A 15,530-nucleotide genomic window follows, 5' to 3' on the forward strand; every position below is an offset into this window, starting at 1 on the left:
CTAAAGGGATGCTCATAAATTGAATTGTTCAGAACTCCAAAAAGTGTTCAATCCTGAATTCTTTACAAGGCCATGGAATCAACTCTGCAAACTATCTTCTAGCGATGCTTGGTAGACATATCTAGCCATATCAAAGCCCAAGTGATGACTGTGGTGGGCACAGTCTCGAGGTGGTCCCTAGTCCCTGCAGCAAGTCACCCTTCACACACACATACACCCACATACCTTTGCTCCACCAAGCCCTTGAGAGCCTTCTGGGAGCCCCACGGTAGCTCCTCCTGCCCGTGTCTTAGGTTTTTCCATTCCCACCCCCAAATTCCGTTACTCTGGACCTCGCAGACAGAGAAATCAACATACTAGTACCAGGCCTCTTGTCCTAGCTGCAGAGGAAGGACTCCTGGGGTCCAGCCCACCCATCAGGGATCTCCCAGACTCCTGGACAGCTACAGACCCTCAGAACAATACAAGGTGACCTGTATTGTTCTTAGAGTTGGGGGTGAGACAAATGCAGATGACTCTGGCTCACAAGGGCCTCTTGGCTACAGCACAGCTGTTTCCAGCCAGTGGGGGGTGGGGTGGAGATGACAACAGGACACTCAGATCGTTATGCACAAGGGAAAGGAGGGGAAAGGCGTGACTTCCTCAGGGAAGCAATCTGGAGATTGAGGGAGAAGTTTCCCCTTCTGCACATAATCCACGCTGCCCTCAGCCCCATTCCTGCCTGGGCTGTGCCACCTGAGCAACTGGCCTGGCCTTGCCCCAGCCTCTCCATGCCCAGCAGATGCAACCAGTTGCTCTGTGCCCAGAATGTCTGAGCAGCCCTCTCCAGACCTGCTCCCAAGTCCTGTGCGCTCCGGAACGCAGCTACCCTTCCCGGGGCTCACAGCCTATCTTGCGGCTTTCCCATCCCGTCCAAAGGAGACCAGTAAAGTAAAGTAGAAAAGTTACTCTGTCCAGACTCAACCCCATTGTGGAGAACACTTGGCTGTGAAAACCCCTTCCCTGAAGGCTCTTCTTTCACACATTCCACCAAAACTAACATGTGAAAGCCCAGCCTAGAAGCCCTGGCTTTTACCGCTGTGGAGCGTGCACAAGCCAACAGCAATAACTCTGGCTGCTTCAGAAAATCAGTTCCGCAATCCCTTAGGAACCCCCGTAAGGGGGATGTTCTGATCCTGCAGCTTTGCTGACGTCAGGAACCTGAAGCCGTCACAAAAGCCAGCCACAGCAAATCTGCTTTTCTTCTCAGCAAGGGGAGCCATCTCCCGCCAAGGTCAAGGTGCATCACTGTGGCACAGTTCACCAGTGCAGGACTTGTTAACTCAGGCTCTTCAGTCACTGAGGAGCTCCCGAAGCTTCCTTCTCCTTATTTGTCACAGGCAACAACCTTGGAGGCTTTCATCCCTTTCCTGGGACCTGGCTCTAACTCTGCCTATACGCAGATACGGGGGCCCAGGTGGATTCAGGGAGCGACCCTGTTCCCTGGCCTTGACCTTCCTGGCCTCCTAAACAGCAACTCTAGGGTGTAGGTGTGGTGGCCCCTGAGGCACCCCCCATCCCTGTGTGCATGCTGAGGCTCCGATTCACAGACCCATCTGCAGAGCTGGAAGACTGACGCTTCTGTCCCTGAAGACGTGAGAGCTTCAGCCGGGCCTGGCCCCCATCTCTAGACCTGTGGGCTCTATCCTTTTTTCTTAGCACTTCAGTGCAAGGAGCTTACAATAAAGAGGTAATATGAAGTGACAAATGTCTCAAACCTGCGTGGTGGGTACATGGGTGTTTTTTCCCTCCTTCTCCTGTGTTTGATGAATGAAAACAAATATTAACAATTTGAACCTATGGGGCATGAGTATAATATCTGCAGATGGACTCAAAACAGACTTGATATGTCCACAGTACAAAATGTTCTCAGGTAAGCCTGAGAGATCCAAGACAATCTGGTGCTCAGAACGCCACAGAGGCCACTAAAGGGACTCCAAGTTTGACAATGTTCACACTGAACTCAGGACTGCGTGTATGGCTGAGTGAGTCTCCAGGGTCTCGTGGCCCTGGATTGAAGCCTACAGAAGGGGCTCAAATGGTATGGGCACAAGCAGTTTCCAGCACGTTACTCTGGGACCACGAGGTTTGGAGTGAAGTGAGCAGCAGTGGTTAGGTAAGTGGGTTGGAGCCTGCCCCATGGGGAAAGGGCCACTTTGAAGTCCCATCTGGTATTTACCAGGTGCCTCCGGGTGTGGTCACTGGAGGATTCTGTGGCCTATAGCAAGAGCTAGGAGGGCCTCTGAATAAGAGATGGGCTTGTTCCAAGACTGTAGGAGCCACAATTGGCCCACTCAAAAGCCTGGCATCACTATTCCTGGCCCCTCTTCCAGCCTACCACCAGCACCCAGGGACACTTCCACTAAGCCAGCTGTCCTCCTCTACTTCATGTCCTTTCTTCTATAGCTTGGGATCCACAGCCGATGGTATCAGTGATACTCCTGCCCCCCCTTACTGTATCCTGATGAATCCTTTTTTTTTTTTTGAGACAGGATCTTGCTCTGTTGCCAAGGTTAGAGTGCAGTGGTATCATCATAGCTCCCTGCAACCTCAAACTCCTGGGCTCAAGCAATCCTGAGTAGCTGGGACTACAGATGCACACCACCACACCTAGCTAGTTTTTATATGTTTTGTAGAAATGGGATCTTGATATGTTGCCCAGGCTGGTCTCAACTCCTGACCTCAGAGGGTCCTCTCACCTTGGCGTGAGCCCAAGGTGTAAGCCACTGTGCCCTGTCCCCTGATGAATCTTGGTTTCACCTTCTTCACTTTTATCTGGAAGCTGCAGGGGCAAGTCACTTAATAGGAAGGAGAGGTCTATTCTCACTTGATGTTTATTAACCTGCAATGAATCCTCAGTACTACTGGGAAATTTTACCACATTTCTCCTGCCCACTCACCTTTTTGCTTTCAGACCTTTCCCACTCTCCTCATACTTCCGTCCCCAAGCTCCCCTCACTCTTTGCTGCAAACATTTTAGATTCTCTCCCTCCAGCCTTTTGAGAACCTCACAAGATGAACCAGATCATCTCTCTCCTGCATCCTCAGTCTCTTTCTTTCTTTCTTTCTTTTTTTCAGAGACGGGGTCTCATTCTCTCGCCCAGGCAGGCCTTGAATTCCTGGGCTGGAGTGATACTCCTGCTTTGGCCTTCCAAAGTGCTGGGATTACAGGTGTGAGCCACCACGCCCAACCCACTTTAACATTTCTAAATGTGGCCTTAAGTACATTCACATTGTTATGCAACCATCACTAGAACCTTTTCATCTTCCCCAAGTGAAACTGTACCAAATAAACACTAATTATCTATTCTTCCCTTCTTCTAGTCCCTGGCAACTACCATTCTACTTTCTGTCTCTATAGTTTTGACCATTCTGGGTCCTTAGGTAAGTGGAATCATGGAACATTTGTCTTTTAGACTGGCTTTTTTCATTTGGCATAATGTCTTCAAGGCTCATTCATTTGTAGCATGTGTCAGAATTTCCTTCCTGTTTAAGGCTGAATAATATTCCATTGTATGGACATACAACATTTTGTTTACCCGTTCGTTTGTGGATGGACATCAATGGCTTCCACCTTTTGACTATTACGAATAATGCACCTATGAACACGGGTGTGCAAATCCACGCTTGCCTGTCCTCCCCAGGCCTTACTCACATTGCAGCCACAGTAATCCCTTTAAAGCCACAAGTATGGTCATATCACCTCTCGCCTAAAACATAGTTTTGCAATACTCTCAGGTAAGATCTAACTTCTCACCACCCTGATTAGTTGAAAACAAGACAGTCGAAAATACCTGCTGTTTCTTCCGCTGTCATTTCTTTTCCTTCCTTCTCCAGTTTTTTCTTTTCCTTCTCCTCTTTGGGACCTCAGCCCTCGGCTCCTGCTCTTTTCCTGGGGGAAGAATTCCCTGGTCATCCTCCTTCACTAGGTCAGGGGATTCGCTCCCTCCCTCTAACACTTTCCCCTCCTACCACTTGTCACAATTGGCACGATAGTATCACGCATTTGTGACAATTTGTATTGTGTTTCAACCACTGGAAAATAAACCTATGAGGGCAAGAGCACTATCCAGTAGCTACAGCGCCTGTCAGGGCCTGGCATCTATAAGCGCTCAATATTTCAGCAAGCAATTTCAATAATAGATCCGTGAGGACGCAGCCGACCTCTCCCGCCTGGAAGCCAAGTCCTAGTGGAGGCTCTGAGTGGCCCTGCAGGCTCTGGCTGCCAGTCGTCAACCCCCGCCCTAGCCATCTCACGTGGAGGTCCCTGGTCCCCAGGGGAAGAGGCCCTAGGGGCGCCCCCGCCCAGCTTCTGCGAGGGGAGGGTCCACTCAGACCACGGGATCCGCGGCCACCCGGCGTCCGCCCGGGGCGGGGGCGGGACCGGCCCCGATACGTCACTTCCGGTGTACACAGCCGGTCCAGGGCGGTGCGCTGGCGGCCGGGGCGCATCGCAGGTGAGGAGCGGGCGCAGGCGGGCTCGGGCGGGCGCAGGCGGGCGGAGGCGGGCGGGGGGCGGTGGGCCGCGGCCGGGGCTGGCGGCGGGACGAGCTCGAGCGGCGCCGTTCGGCTCGGGGCCGCCGGGTGCGGGGCTGCGGGCTCCCGCCCCTTGCCCGCCCGCTGTGGAGGACGCCGGGCTCTGCGGGCGCTGGTCGGGCGGACGGAAGCCTGGAGGGGCCTTCTGGCGCGTGCCCGGGACGGGGGGCGCGGCGCGGACCCCGCGGACTCAGGGCGAGAGGGGCGGGTTGGAACCGGTCGGGCGCGGGGCGGGGGCGCTCCCTCGGACCGCCGGGGCCCGGGAGGTCGGGCTGGCACCGGGACCCGCTCCCGGAAGCCCGCGGGGGAACGGCGGCCTGTGGGCGGTTGGCGGCCGGGGTCCGCCGGGCTGGCGGGGAGGCGGCCCTCACGCCGCCCGGCGGCTGCACGCACCTTCTCCGCGGTGCCCAGCTGCCGGGGAACGCGGTTTGCCAGCCCTGCCGAGCCCGCTGGCGCAGTGGGGCCGAGGGAGGGTCCGCAGGGACCCGGGGAGGGCTGGGCCGGGGGTGAAGAACCCACCCCCGTGGGGCGAGCACAGGGTCAGGTGTGTGTCTTTCTGCTCCGCGCGGCGCGAGGAACGAAGCATGCCTGGTTGGCATGATAAGAATTTTGTTTATACTTTTTACAAAATTGCCAGATAAAGACTCCGTCTGGGCCCCCACCCCCCCCCCCCCGTTGAAATTAGCCCCTCATCCCCATTATAAAAGCAGTTCTTTCTCCTCTCCTTGTAAAACAGTCAAGACAACACAAAAAGTATAAGCAAGAAAATGACAGTCGTCTGCCAGTTTACCACCCAGTGACAACCACTGCGAACATTTTGGTGATAATAAATACAGATATGTAGTGTCACTTTTATGGACTTTATAATTGAACTAAGCTCTGCTGATGAACATTTAGATTGGTTCCAGTTTTTCACGAGATAAACAATTCTACCAAGAGGTTTCGCCTGGTTTATTTTCTTAGGATAAATTTACAAATGGGGTCAAAGATAACATTCATTTTTAAAAATACATAGTATTTTTTTTTCTTTGTTGACATGTCTGGAAAATTTTTCTGTGTCTCAGTGTTATAAAAAAATTCCATCCATGTTTGCCTCTCATCATTTCATGGTTTTATTTTTTTTACTTTTAGGTATTTAATCTACTTAAAATTTATTTTTGGTTTAAGATATGAAGTATTTTCCAAATGGCTAATCATTGTTCCAATTTATTGAATATGCTATACCTTTATTATTTTATCATATTGTAGACCTAAAGTTCTAAGTATGTGTTGTAAGGGCTACTTACAAATTTCATATTTAGATTTTGTGTATGTTTTAGGTGTTTTCAAGTTTCTTGAAAATATCACAGTATCATGACAATATCCTCTGTTTTTTTCAAAAATCCTTTTCCTTTATAAGTCCAGGGACTATTTCATATTTGAGGTTTTTTTCTTTTTATCTTTTAAAGCAAAAAGTATAGTTTATTGCTGTCTCATTTGCCTTCTTGCTGACAAGATAACAAACTCCATATGAAGAGTTCAGGTTTGTTGTGGCAACTTTTCAGTCTGGCATTTGAGATTCTAATCTTCCTCTATTTTTGCACACAAATACGTAGGTTAGCATTGGAGACCAAGATAGAAAAGCTCTCAGATTCCCTTGGCAAGCCTAGATTTTTCAATCTAAAATTATCTCTGGATTTTTGGAAGACACCATGTTTTAAGCATCTTTTTTTTTTTTTTTTTTTAAGAACAAATTGCACATGATTCTGTGAAAATTTTACTAAATGTTTATTTTGTTGAAAACCTGAGGCCTAATACACCGGGAGCTATGTGTGAAGTGGGTCTTCCAAATCCATAGGAAAATAATTGTATCTGAGAGCTAGCAGGCTGGGGCACCACGGATTGGGTGTCTGCTCTCTCCTTTTCCTTCCTGTGACTTTGTCAGTAGTGAAAAATGACTACGTTCCTACGTGGACAAGAATGTTGGTTTGAATAAGGAGTTGATTTGTTTTGGAATTATTGAAACCAGGTTGCCATTTTCTCTTAGTATAAGTTCACGGAGAACCTGAATGTGTCAGGGGTTGTTTCAAATGTCTTATCTCTACTGACACTTTCCTCTTGAGGGTCCTAATTGATAGATGCAGTGGCCATTGCAAATTTCCCTTGACTTCAAGTGCAGATATTTGCTATGGTGAGCTATTCTTTCTTAGCTGCATGGATCTCCTTAGCTGGCCTTCTTGATTTGCAGCTATTGTGGTCATTTTATTAAATTTGTGACTATACTTTTTCATTTGTCACTGCTGTTCTTCCTACATCTGCCTGGGGGCATTTTCTGAAGCCTAGCTTCATGCCTCTTACCCTCTCCCCCAAAACGTGCTCCTTCCCACTCCAGTATGTGAGTTCTAGGTAGAGAACCGCCTCACTCCCTCACCCCTGCCTTCACTTAGTGACCCCCAACTCAGACTTCTGCAAGTCATTTCTTTACCTCCCTCTGACTGACCCCTGGACGTGTTCCTGAGGCCATACTTTCTCCAGGTGTTGAAACCCTTCCTCACTTCTCAAGGTGGCCTGTCCTTCATGATTTTTAAGGTTCTTTCCAGCTGATATATCTCATCTTTTTTCTTGATTTGGATTGTATTTGCCATTTGTTTTCCATTCCTACACATTGATTTAGACTTTGTACCTTTTTTTTAAAGGGACTTCAGACTTAATCTGGTCCGACTCTCGATGAGAAAGAGGAGACCCAGTGAATTTAGTCACGAATGTAGCTCACATGTATGGTGTCCTTACAGTACAGGTCAGAATACAGAGCTGCTGAATGGCACCGCCTGGGAAGAAAGCCAAGTAAGCACCATATAAGCAGTTGCCATAAAGCATCGTAAGTGCCTAGGAGGGGAGACACCAAATGAGCTCTGCCAGGTTTCCGGGATCTTGCCTGTCTTGTTGACTGCTTTGGGCTCCAGGGCCTGGAACACAGTGTTCCAGAAATGATTTAAGTATTTGTGGAATGAATGAATGATCATCTGAAAATGAAATCTGAATAAATGATACACAAATCAGCTATCTATAGAAAAGATATAAGCCAAGAGATGTTTTGTAAATGAAGAATTTCAGGGAAAGCTTTAAATTTAACCAAACTGACCCAGCTGTAACCCCAGGAAGGCATGATTGGAATGTGTTTGTAGCCAGAAAACTTGAATTTAATTTTGTATCCTCAGAGGACAGACTAGTGTTTCTAGGAGAGGATCAGGATGATGTCTATGGAAATTGGGGTGGCAGGTCCAAGAGAGGGATTTGGTGCATCTGTAGCACCGTCTGGGGCCCCTGACCAGGGGAGCTGTGTGCAGTTCTCCATAAGGCTTGTGTACCACCAAACAGATGGGTATGTCCCTACTGACACCTCTAGCTGTGAGGGTCTTTCCCTTTCTCAGCTTCTCTCCTCCTAATACCCTCTGATTAGAACATGGCTTTACATGGAGATTTTTTTGCCAAGGAGAGAATTTGTGTCGTTGAGAGCTCTGCATCTAGACTGCTTGGGTCAGACCCTGGTCTTGGGATGGTGGCTAATATTTTGGTTTTTCTATATGTAGAATGGGGATAACAGTAGCACCTTTCTCTTAGTGTTGCAGTGAGGGCTCTGAGCATGCCACCTGGGACCTGGTGCATGTTCAACGAGTGTTAGCTCTCACTGGTGTTTATAAACAAGTAACTGGTCTTCTGGTTAATATGTCGGTCATCTTTGAGCTTAAATAGCCTGAATCATTCCCCTTGAACCTGTCTGCTCCTGACTGAACTGACAAAGCTGATAACCAGACGGGGGGAAATTATGACAGATAAGCTCTTCCCAAACTGCTCATCCAGGGAATCGAGCGTGCAGTTCTCAGGGAAGACTTCCTGGAGCTGAGTCTTGAGCTGAGTACTGTGGGGAAAAGTTAGAGTCCAGCACCACAGCAAGGGGAGAAGACTCTTAGGCTGGGCATGTACAAAGATGCAGAGGTGGGCAAGCTTGAGGTATTTGACCTGCAGGAGAACTATAATAAAGGGAAATGAGATTGGAAAGGAAAGTGGGACCAGCTCTTGAAGAAATAGTTAATAACAAAAGCTAACTTACTGGTCACTAACAACACTTCAGGTACTATGCTAACCCCTTAGACCCACTGCGCTAACCAAGGTTGGTGCTAAATGCTTTTTGTGTATATTGCTTCATTTAATCCTCACAACAACCCTATGATATAGGTACTTGTCACAGAAGTGATATGTTGAATGTCCACCTGGTATGTCTTTCTGCCTCTTGATTCAGCCTGCACACTGCTGCAAAGATAACCCTGGAAATCTTTTGTACCTTTAAAAGGTTTTTTTGCTTTTTGAGACAAAGTCTAGTTCTGTTGCCCAGGCTAGAGTGCAGTGGCACTAAAGTAGCTCACTGTAGCCTCGACCTTCTGGGCTCAAGCAACTCTCCCACTTTAGCCTCCTGAGTAGCTGGGACTACAGGCCTGTGCCCCCACACCTGGCTAATGTTTTAAATTATTTTTTTAGAGATAGGGTCTCACTGTGTTGCCCAGGCTGGTCTCAAACTCCTGGCCTCAGGCAGTCCTCCCCCCTCAGCCTCCCATAGTACCGGGATTACAGGTGTGAACCACCACACAGAACCCCTTTAAAAGTTTTTTGTGATCCTGTTTCCTGACAAAGTCCAGGCCCACAAAGATCCTCTGACTTTGTGAAATCATCTTGGGTTAAAATGTAAAAATGTGTACATCTTAGAATTTAATAAAAACAACATAGGTGAAGATGTGATTCTCAAACCCAGAGAAATATCATTCAGTGAAAGAAGTAAAGTATAGGACGATGTGTATATATGCCTAATTTTGTTTTAAAAAAAGAAATATATAGATCCACATGAAATAGGTTTATAAGTGCAGAAGAAATTTCTGTAAGGATAGAAAAGGAATGGTGGTTGCCTATGGGATGAGGCTGCAGAAAAGCAGGCTGACTGACTTAGCTTTTTCTTCCATACTATTTTGTATGGTATGAATTTTCTCCACTGTGTATATGTATTATGTTTTCAATTTAACAGTTAATGAATTTTAAAATAAATGTGTACATGGCAGCCATGCAGAGAGCGAACATAGCATAGAGGTTAAGAGCAAGGACTGTCTAAACTGCTTGAGTTCAAGTTTACCTCATCTGAACATGGGGGAGGTAATACCTACCTCTGGGGTTATAGAAGGGCCCTATGAGTTAATGTTTGTAAAGTCCTTAGAACATTCCTGTGTTTTTTGTTGTCCATGTTGCTGTGCCCCAGCACTGTGCACTACAGTAAATGTGAAGATGTGTCCAGCCTGTCTCTGGTGCTTGCTATTTATTTGGGAAGGGAAGGCATACTAAGCTAACAATGGGCAGAGGCTGCAGAAGCTCAGGAAAGGCTCCATGGGAACTGAAGTGGCTCAAGACAGTTTCATTGAAACAGTGGGTATTAAATATGGGTAACTTCTAGGAAAAGTTAGATGAGCATAAAGGGACTTGTTCCAAGGGGGTGTGTCCTGACAGCGTGAGACAGAGAAATCAGAAACAGGAAAGAGCTTTCAGAGGGCCTGAAATTGGGCGGTGTCATGTGATGGCATGTCCTTATATGGCAGAGTTTTCCTTAGCATGTATGAGATAATAATATGATTTATAAATGATGGCATCTTAGACTCAAGGAAATGTGGTGGCTTTACCTTGATCTTTGAAATGACTGTGAGGTGTTCCTGTGTAATTTATTTAATAAACCCCTTTATGCAGGACATGTGGATTCCTTCCATGTTGGTGCTTGTAGACAGTGCTACCCGTGAGTGTTCTTGACATAGGCCTCTGCATTTACTGTGAGTCTATTTCTAGGATTCATTCTAGATACAGTATTACTTTTTTTTTTTTTTTTAAGCCATTTGCCTATGTTCCTTGTGTTTGGGTCACTGTCGGGTAAGTGCTTTTTCAAATTGGCAGTTGCAAAGAATTATAGTGGAAAGGTTTTTGTTTTTTTTTTCTTTTTTCTTTTTTGAGATGTGAGTCTCAGTACATTGCCCAGGCTGGTCTTAAACTCCAGGGCTCAAGCAGTCCTCCTGCTTCAGCCTCCTGAGTAGCTGGGATTACAGGCATGTTCCACTGTGCTTGGTATAAGGAGAAGGTTTTTGAATGTGGAATTAGAGCTACCTACTACCTGAAAAAAAAATCTAATTTTCTTATTAAAAATGATTTGGGCATTAGGTACTTGTGAGATGGTAATTATGGCCTGGGAACCTGGGAATACCTGAGTCTTCCCAGACCCACCCCCAGGTCCCAGAAGTGGATGTATGCGCATGGGAACAGAAGCAGAGGAAAGCTGGCTTGGCTCCCAGACTTGGGTGCCTACGCAGGGAGAGGCAAAAGTGGATCCTCTCACCAGCACACAAGGACCTGTGCTGCCCTTGGGTCTCAAGTGGGGAAAGAGTGTACTACATCCTTGTGCTTAAGTAACTTTGTCATGTACTTGGTAATTCAAGGTGATCCCCCTCCTCAGCTGTGTCCATTCTGTTCTTCCTTCTGGCTTGGGGCTAAAAGGGAAGGGAATGGTGGGCAGGGAAATGGGAGCAGCCATGACCTCCTTCCTCTTAAGTACACAGGGCATCCTTTCTTTTAGTTTGTTGCTTGGACTTTGGAAGTTGGGGCCAGAGCTGCAGACAGGTAAGTGATATTTCTGAAGGTTGTTAAAACTATGCAGTATTTTGAGGGCTGGAGGGGGAGTTTGTTTTTGACTAGTAGTAGACCAGAATGAGGAATTGCAGTCTAAGATAAAATGCTACCCTCTGACTAGTCCGTGGCCTCTTTTGAGAGCAGTAGCTTCCATTAATTGAGAGGCTCAAGCTGTGCTTTATGGATTTAATCCTCACCACAGTACTGAAGACACTGAGGCATAAGAGTTCAGGTGTGTTGCTTAAGGTCACAGAGTCAGTAAGTGCCGTTCATTCAGCTGATATTTACTAAGAGCAGGCATTCACATCTAGGCCAGTCTGATTCCCTTACCCTTGCCAATGACTGCTTTGGCAGTGCCTGGTTTCCATATTTCTTTGTATGGGGGCATCTTACATAAAAGGTAAGGGCTTTTCTTTCCTATCAGACCGTAAGCTCCTTGAGAGCAGGTATTGTATCTGTCTCTTCACTGTATCTTCAGTGCCTGGAGCAGTGCAGTGCACATAGTAGGACCTCAGTGAATGTTTGGGTATGTGAAGGCTCATGGCATAGGTAAGTGGCGGAGCCGGAAGCCAGCCTGGAGGTGAAGTGCTGCAGGCCTGCTCCTGGGGCTGCCTTCCCTGCCCAGGGGTGAGTGGTGAGGAGACACCTAGAATTTCCTCATTTCTCAATGTTTAACCTGCTGAAACATTTATGCTGAATAACGTGTTCCCTAGCTGTGACTCTGACTTGCTGGTCTGTTTGAGGGATGAGAGGGCTTGCTGGGTGCACAAAATTGGAGTCAGTACTATACCCAGCTTAGAGGAGAGAGCTACTACAATTATCTAATGATGAAATTTTTTTTTTTTTTTTTTTTTTTTTTTTTTTTTGTTGAGACAGAGTCTCACTTTGTTGCCCAGGCTAGAGTGAGTGCCGTGGCGTCAGCTTAGCTCACAGCAACCTCAAACTCCTGGGCTCAAGCGATCCTACTGCCTCAGCCTCCCGAGTAGCTGGGACTACAGGCATGCGCCACTATGCCCGGCTAATTTTTTCTATATAGATTTTTTTAGGTGTCCATATAATGTCTTTCTATTTTTAGTAGAGACGGGGTCTCGCTCAGGCTGGTCTCGAACTCCTGACCTTGAGCAATCCACCCGCCTCGGCCTCCCAGAGTGCTAGGATTACAGGCGTGAGCCACCGCGCCCGGCCTTAATGATGAAATTTTTTATGGATACCTTACATTTTCATGGTATTGAATCTGAAATTTATCTAAAATTTATATCGTCCCTCTCCATAAAAAGAAAAATAATTTCTAAATTATAGTTTGATTTACCTATTTGGTTTTTTTTTTTAATTACTTATTCACTTATTTATTTATTTTTTGAGACAGAGTCTCACTCTGTTGCCTGAGCTAGAGTGCCGTGGCATTAGCCTAGCTCACAGCAACCTCAAACTCCTGGGCTCAAGTGATCCTTCTGCCTCAGCCTCCCAAGTAGCTGGGACTATAGACATGTGCCACTATGCCCATCTAATTTTTTCTATATATTTTTAGTTGTCCAGATCATTTCTTTCTATTTTTTTGGTAGAGACGGGGGTCTCACTCTTGCTCAGGCTGGTCTCGAACTCCTGAGCTCAAACGATCCACCCGCCTCGGCCTCCCAGAGCGCTAGGATTGCAGACGTGAGCCACCGCGCCTGGCCTGATTTACCTATTTGTATAGAAGCTTCTGGACAAATACTTGTTTTTTGCCATTCAAGGTTAATTTTGGATAGGTTCCATAGTGCAAAATTTTAAGAATAAGTAGCAATATAGAATTTTAAATTTTCTTAAATAGCTTTCTAATGGATACAATTAGTTTTCACTAGGTCAACTTTCTTTTACAAATCTGAAAACCTTTTTTGGGTAACTTTTTTTTCCCATACTATACCACCTATAACAAAAATAAAACTGCTGGTTTTTAATGTTTATAGATTGTTGAATTTTTTTCCCAACAAATTGGGTTTGAAGAAATTACGTCAGGACTTTGTGATTTTTAAAAAATGATTTATTTAAAAGTAAGTTATTCTTATTCCCGGATTTATACTTGAATTTCCATTAGTAGCACAATTTGTTGTCACAATGTTTTTGTAGTACTTGAGTACCTTTGCTGGGAAAATTTTTCATGGTCCAGGACAATTTTATTTTATTTTATGTATTTATTTTTTTAGAGACAGGGTCTCTCTCTTGCTCAGGCTGGTCTTGAACTCCTGAGCTCAAGCGATCCTCCCACCTTGGCCTCCCAGAGTGCTAGGATTACAGGCGTGAGCCACTGTGCCTGGCAGGACCATTTTAGTTTATGCATAAAACCTTCGTTTTACCTGAACTAATTTTTTTAGAAGTTTAAGAGCCAACTTTGTTCATCCTTCGGTGATGTGTGGTAGTTTGTGTGTGATTGTAGACAAAACTTTTCTTGGCAAGGATTTGCTTTTTTTCCTCTTTTTGAAAGTTTAAGTTAACAAAGATTTTTTTGGCTCAGTGTTCCTCCAGTAAAATTCTTTCAAAAGTTCTAATACTAGTTTTGTTTTGTTTTGTTTCAGCAGCAGCAGGTTTTGAGAGTTAGCCTTTTGACTTCATAAAAGGACTAAAGCACCCATCTTCAGTTTATTTATTTATGATTTTCTAATCAGGCAGATGAGTGAGGTCTGTCCTCAACAGGACCAAGAAATATGGGACTTTTTTTTCATTAAATGTTCACTAATTTTCCTTGTATGAAATTGACTATGTGGTGATTACCATTCATTTCATTTACTTTTCTACTGATTAATGTGGTGACTATTTTAAAAATAAGCTAGGCTTTATTTTTAGTTTCTTCCCATTGTTCCTCCACCAAAAACAAACAAACAAACAAAAAAAAAACCCTCTTCAGTTTAAACGAAATTAAGCCTGTCTTTCATCTATGTGACTATTTAACACATTTGGCCTATTTTTTTTTTAAACCTGTGTTATTTTGAAAGTGAATTTCAGCTGTGTTGACCTTGTGGTTAGAAAAGTTTTTCTTCTGCTTAAATGAAATTATCAGTTGTTTGTAGATTACCAAATATAAAAGCTGTTCAGAACCGCAAATGATAACTTGCTCTGGTTTTGTAGAGAAATGCTATAGTTTGTGGTGCTAAGTTGTTACAGAGCAAATGTCAGCACCGGAGGCAGTACAGGATCACCGTGTGGAGGCAGGTTGTTCTCCCTGGGAGCAGGTGCTCTCTGTCTCATTTTCCACTGCATCCCAGGTGCCTGGCGGTCAGCCGCAACACACTGGGTCTACCCACGTGGGTTGGGGATGGATTTAGAAGCACCTATATTTTAACTATGATGGAATCTAGCACTGATTGGAATTTTTATTTTGTACTTTTTTTCCTATCTACCTGAATTTTCATAGCTCAGTGTAGGATAACTTGGACTTTGCATTTTGTCAACCAATCAATTATATAGTAGCTCTTCGTTTTGTCTCTATGTAGCCACTTCTTGACTAGAAAAATAGTTTAATCTTGGCCTCCTTAAAACTTTTTCATTGAGGTTTTTGTTTTTGTTTTTTGTTTTGTTTTGTTTTGTTTTAGACAGAGTCTCACTCTGTTGCCCAGGCTAGAGTGCCGTGGCATCAGCCTAGCTCACAGCAACCTCAAACTCCTGGGCTTGAGGGATCCTCCTGCCTCAGCCTCCCGAGTAGCTGGGACTACAGGCATGCGCCACCACGCCCAGCCTTCACTGATATTTTTTCTCTGATGTAGCTTTAACATTTCAAGACTTTTTACATGAATCTTCAAATCAAGATACTTTTGTATGAATCCCTTGGAAGCCATTTCTGTATAGTAGGCTATGTCCAGTTTTCCTTTTGGAGTGGTTTCCCAGACACAGAAATAGTCTGAGCTTGGTGTGCCCAGAAGTGTGGCTTCCTTTCCCCTGGCCTTGGCTCTCAGTGCCTGCCTTTCCGTTTTGATGTTTTAATGATACCCTCCCTACTCAGGGATTTGTGTAAAGGAAGCAAGGCAGTGATTACTTTTGTTTCTGCTTTGTGAACTTCCTCCCCCACTTCCTATTTTTACCACAGTTGCACAGGAAATGAGGCGGCTCCTGGCTGGCTGCTGCTAAGCACTGATTTTAGGTGGCAGAGGACAAGGCCTTAGGGTCTGAGCCATTTAAAACATTTTCCACCTTTGTCTTTTTACTACCTTTTCCTCTAGGAGTCATAGGAAAACAATTTTGTGATTGGGTTGAGATGACGCCATATCCTCCTCAGCCTTGGGGGTGGGGTAGGGGTT

At 45.6% G+C, this 15,530-nt stretch overlaps 1 protein-coding gene across 1 annotated transcript in view; it reads left to right on the forward strand.

Moving 5' to 3' along the window:
• Positions 1 to 4,480: 4,480 nt before the first annotated feature.
• Positions 4,481 to 15,530, forward strand: part of GARRE1 (granule associated Rac and RHOG effector 1) — a 64,065-nt gene continuing 53,015 nt past the window's right edge. The window contains exons 1-2 of the mRNA XM_069457275.1: positions 4,481 to 4,496; positions 7,251 to 7,398. The gene's annotated coding sequence lies outside the window, so the exon portion shown is untranslated. The remainder of the gene's footprint in view (positions 4,497 to 7,250; positions 7,399 to 15,530) is intronic.

Source organism: Eulemur rufifrons, chromosome 24 (genome assembly GCF_041146395.1).
Source record: "Eulemur rufifrons isolate Redbay chromosome 24, OSU_ERuf_1, whole genome shotgun sequence".
NCBI classification, from domain to species: domain Eukaryota; kingdom Metazoa; phylum Chordata; class Mammalia; order Primates; family Lemuridae; genus Eulemur; species Eulemur rufifrons.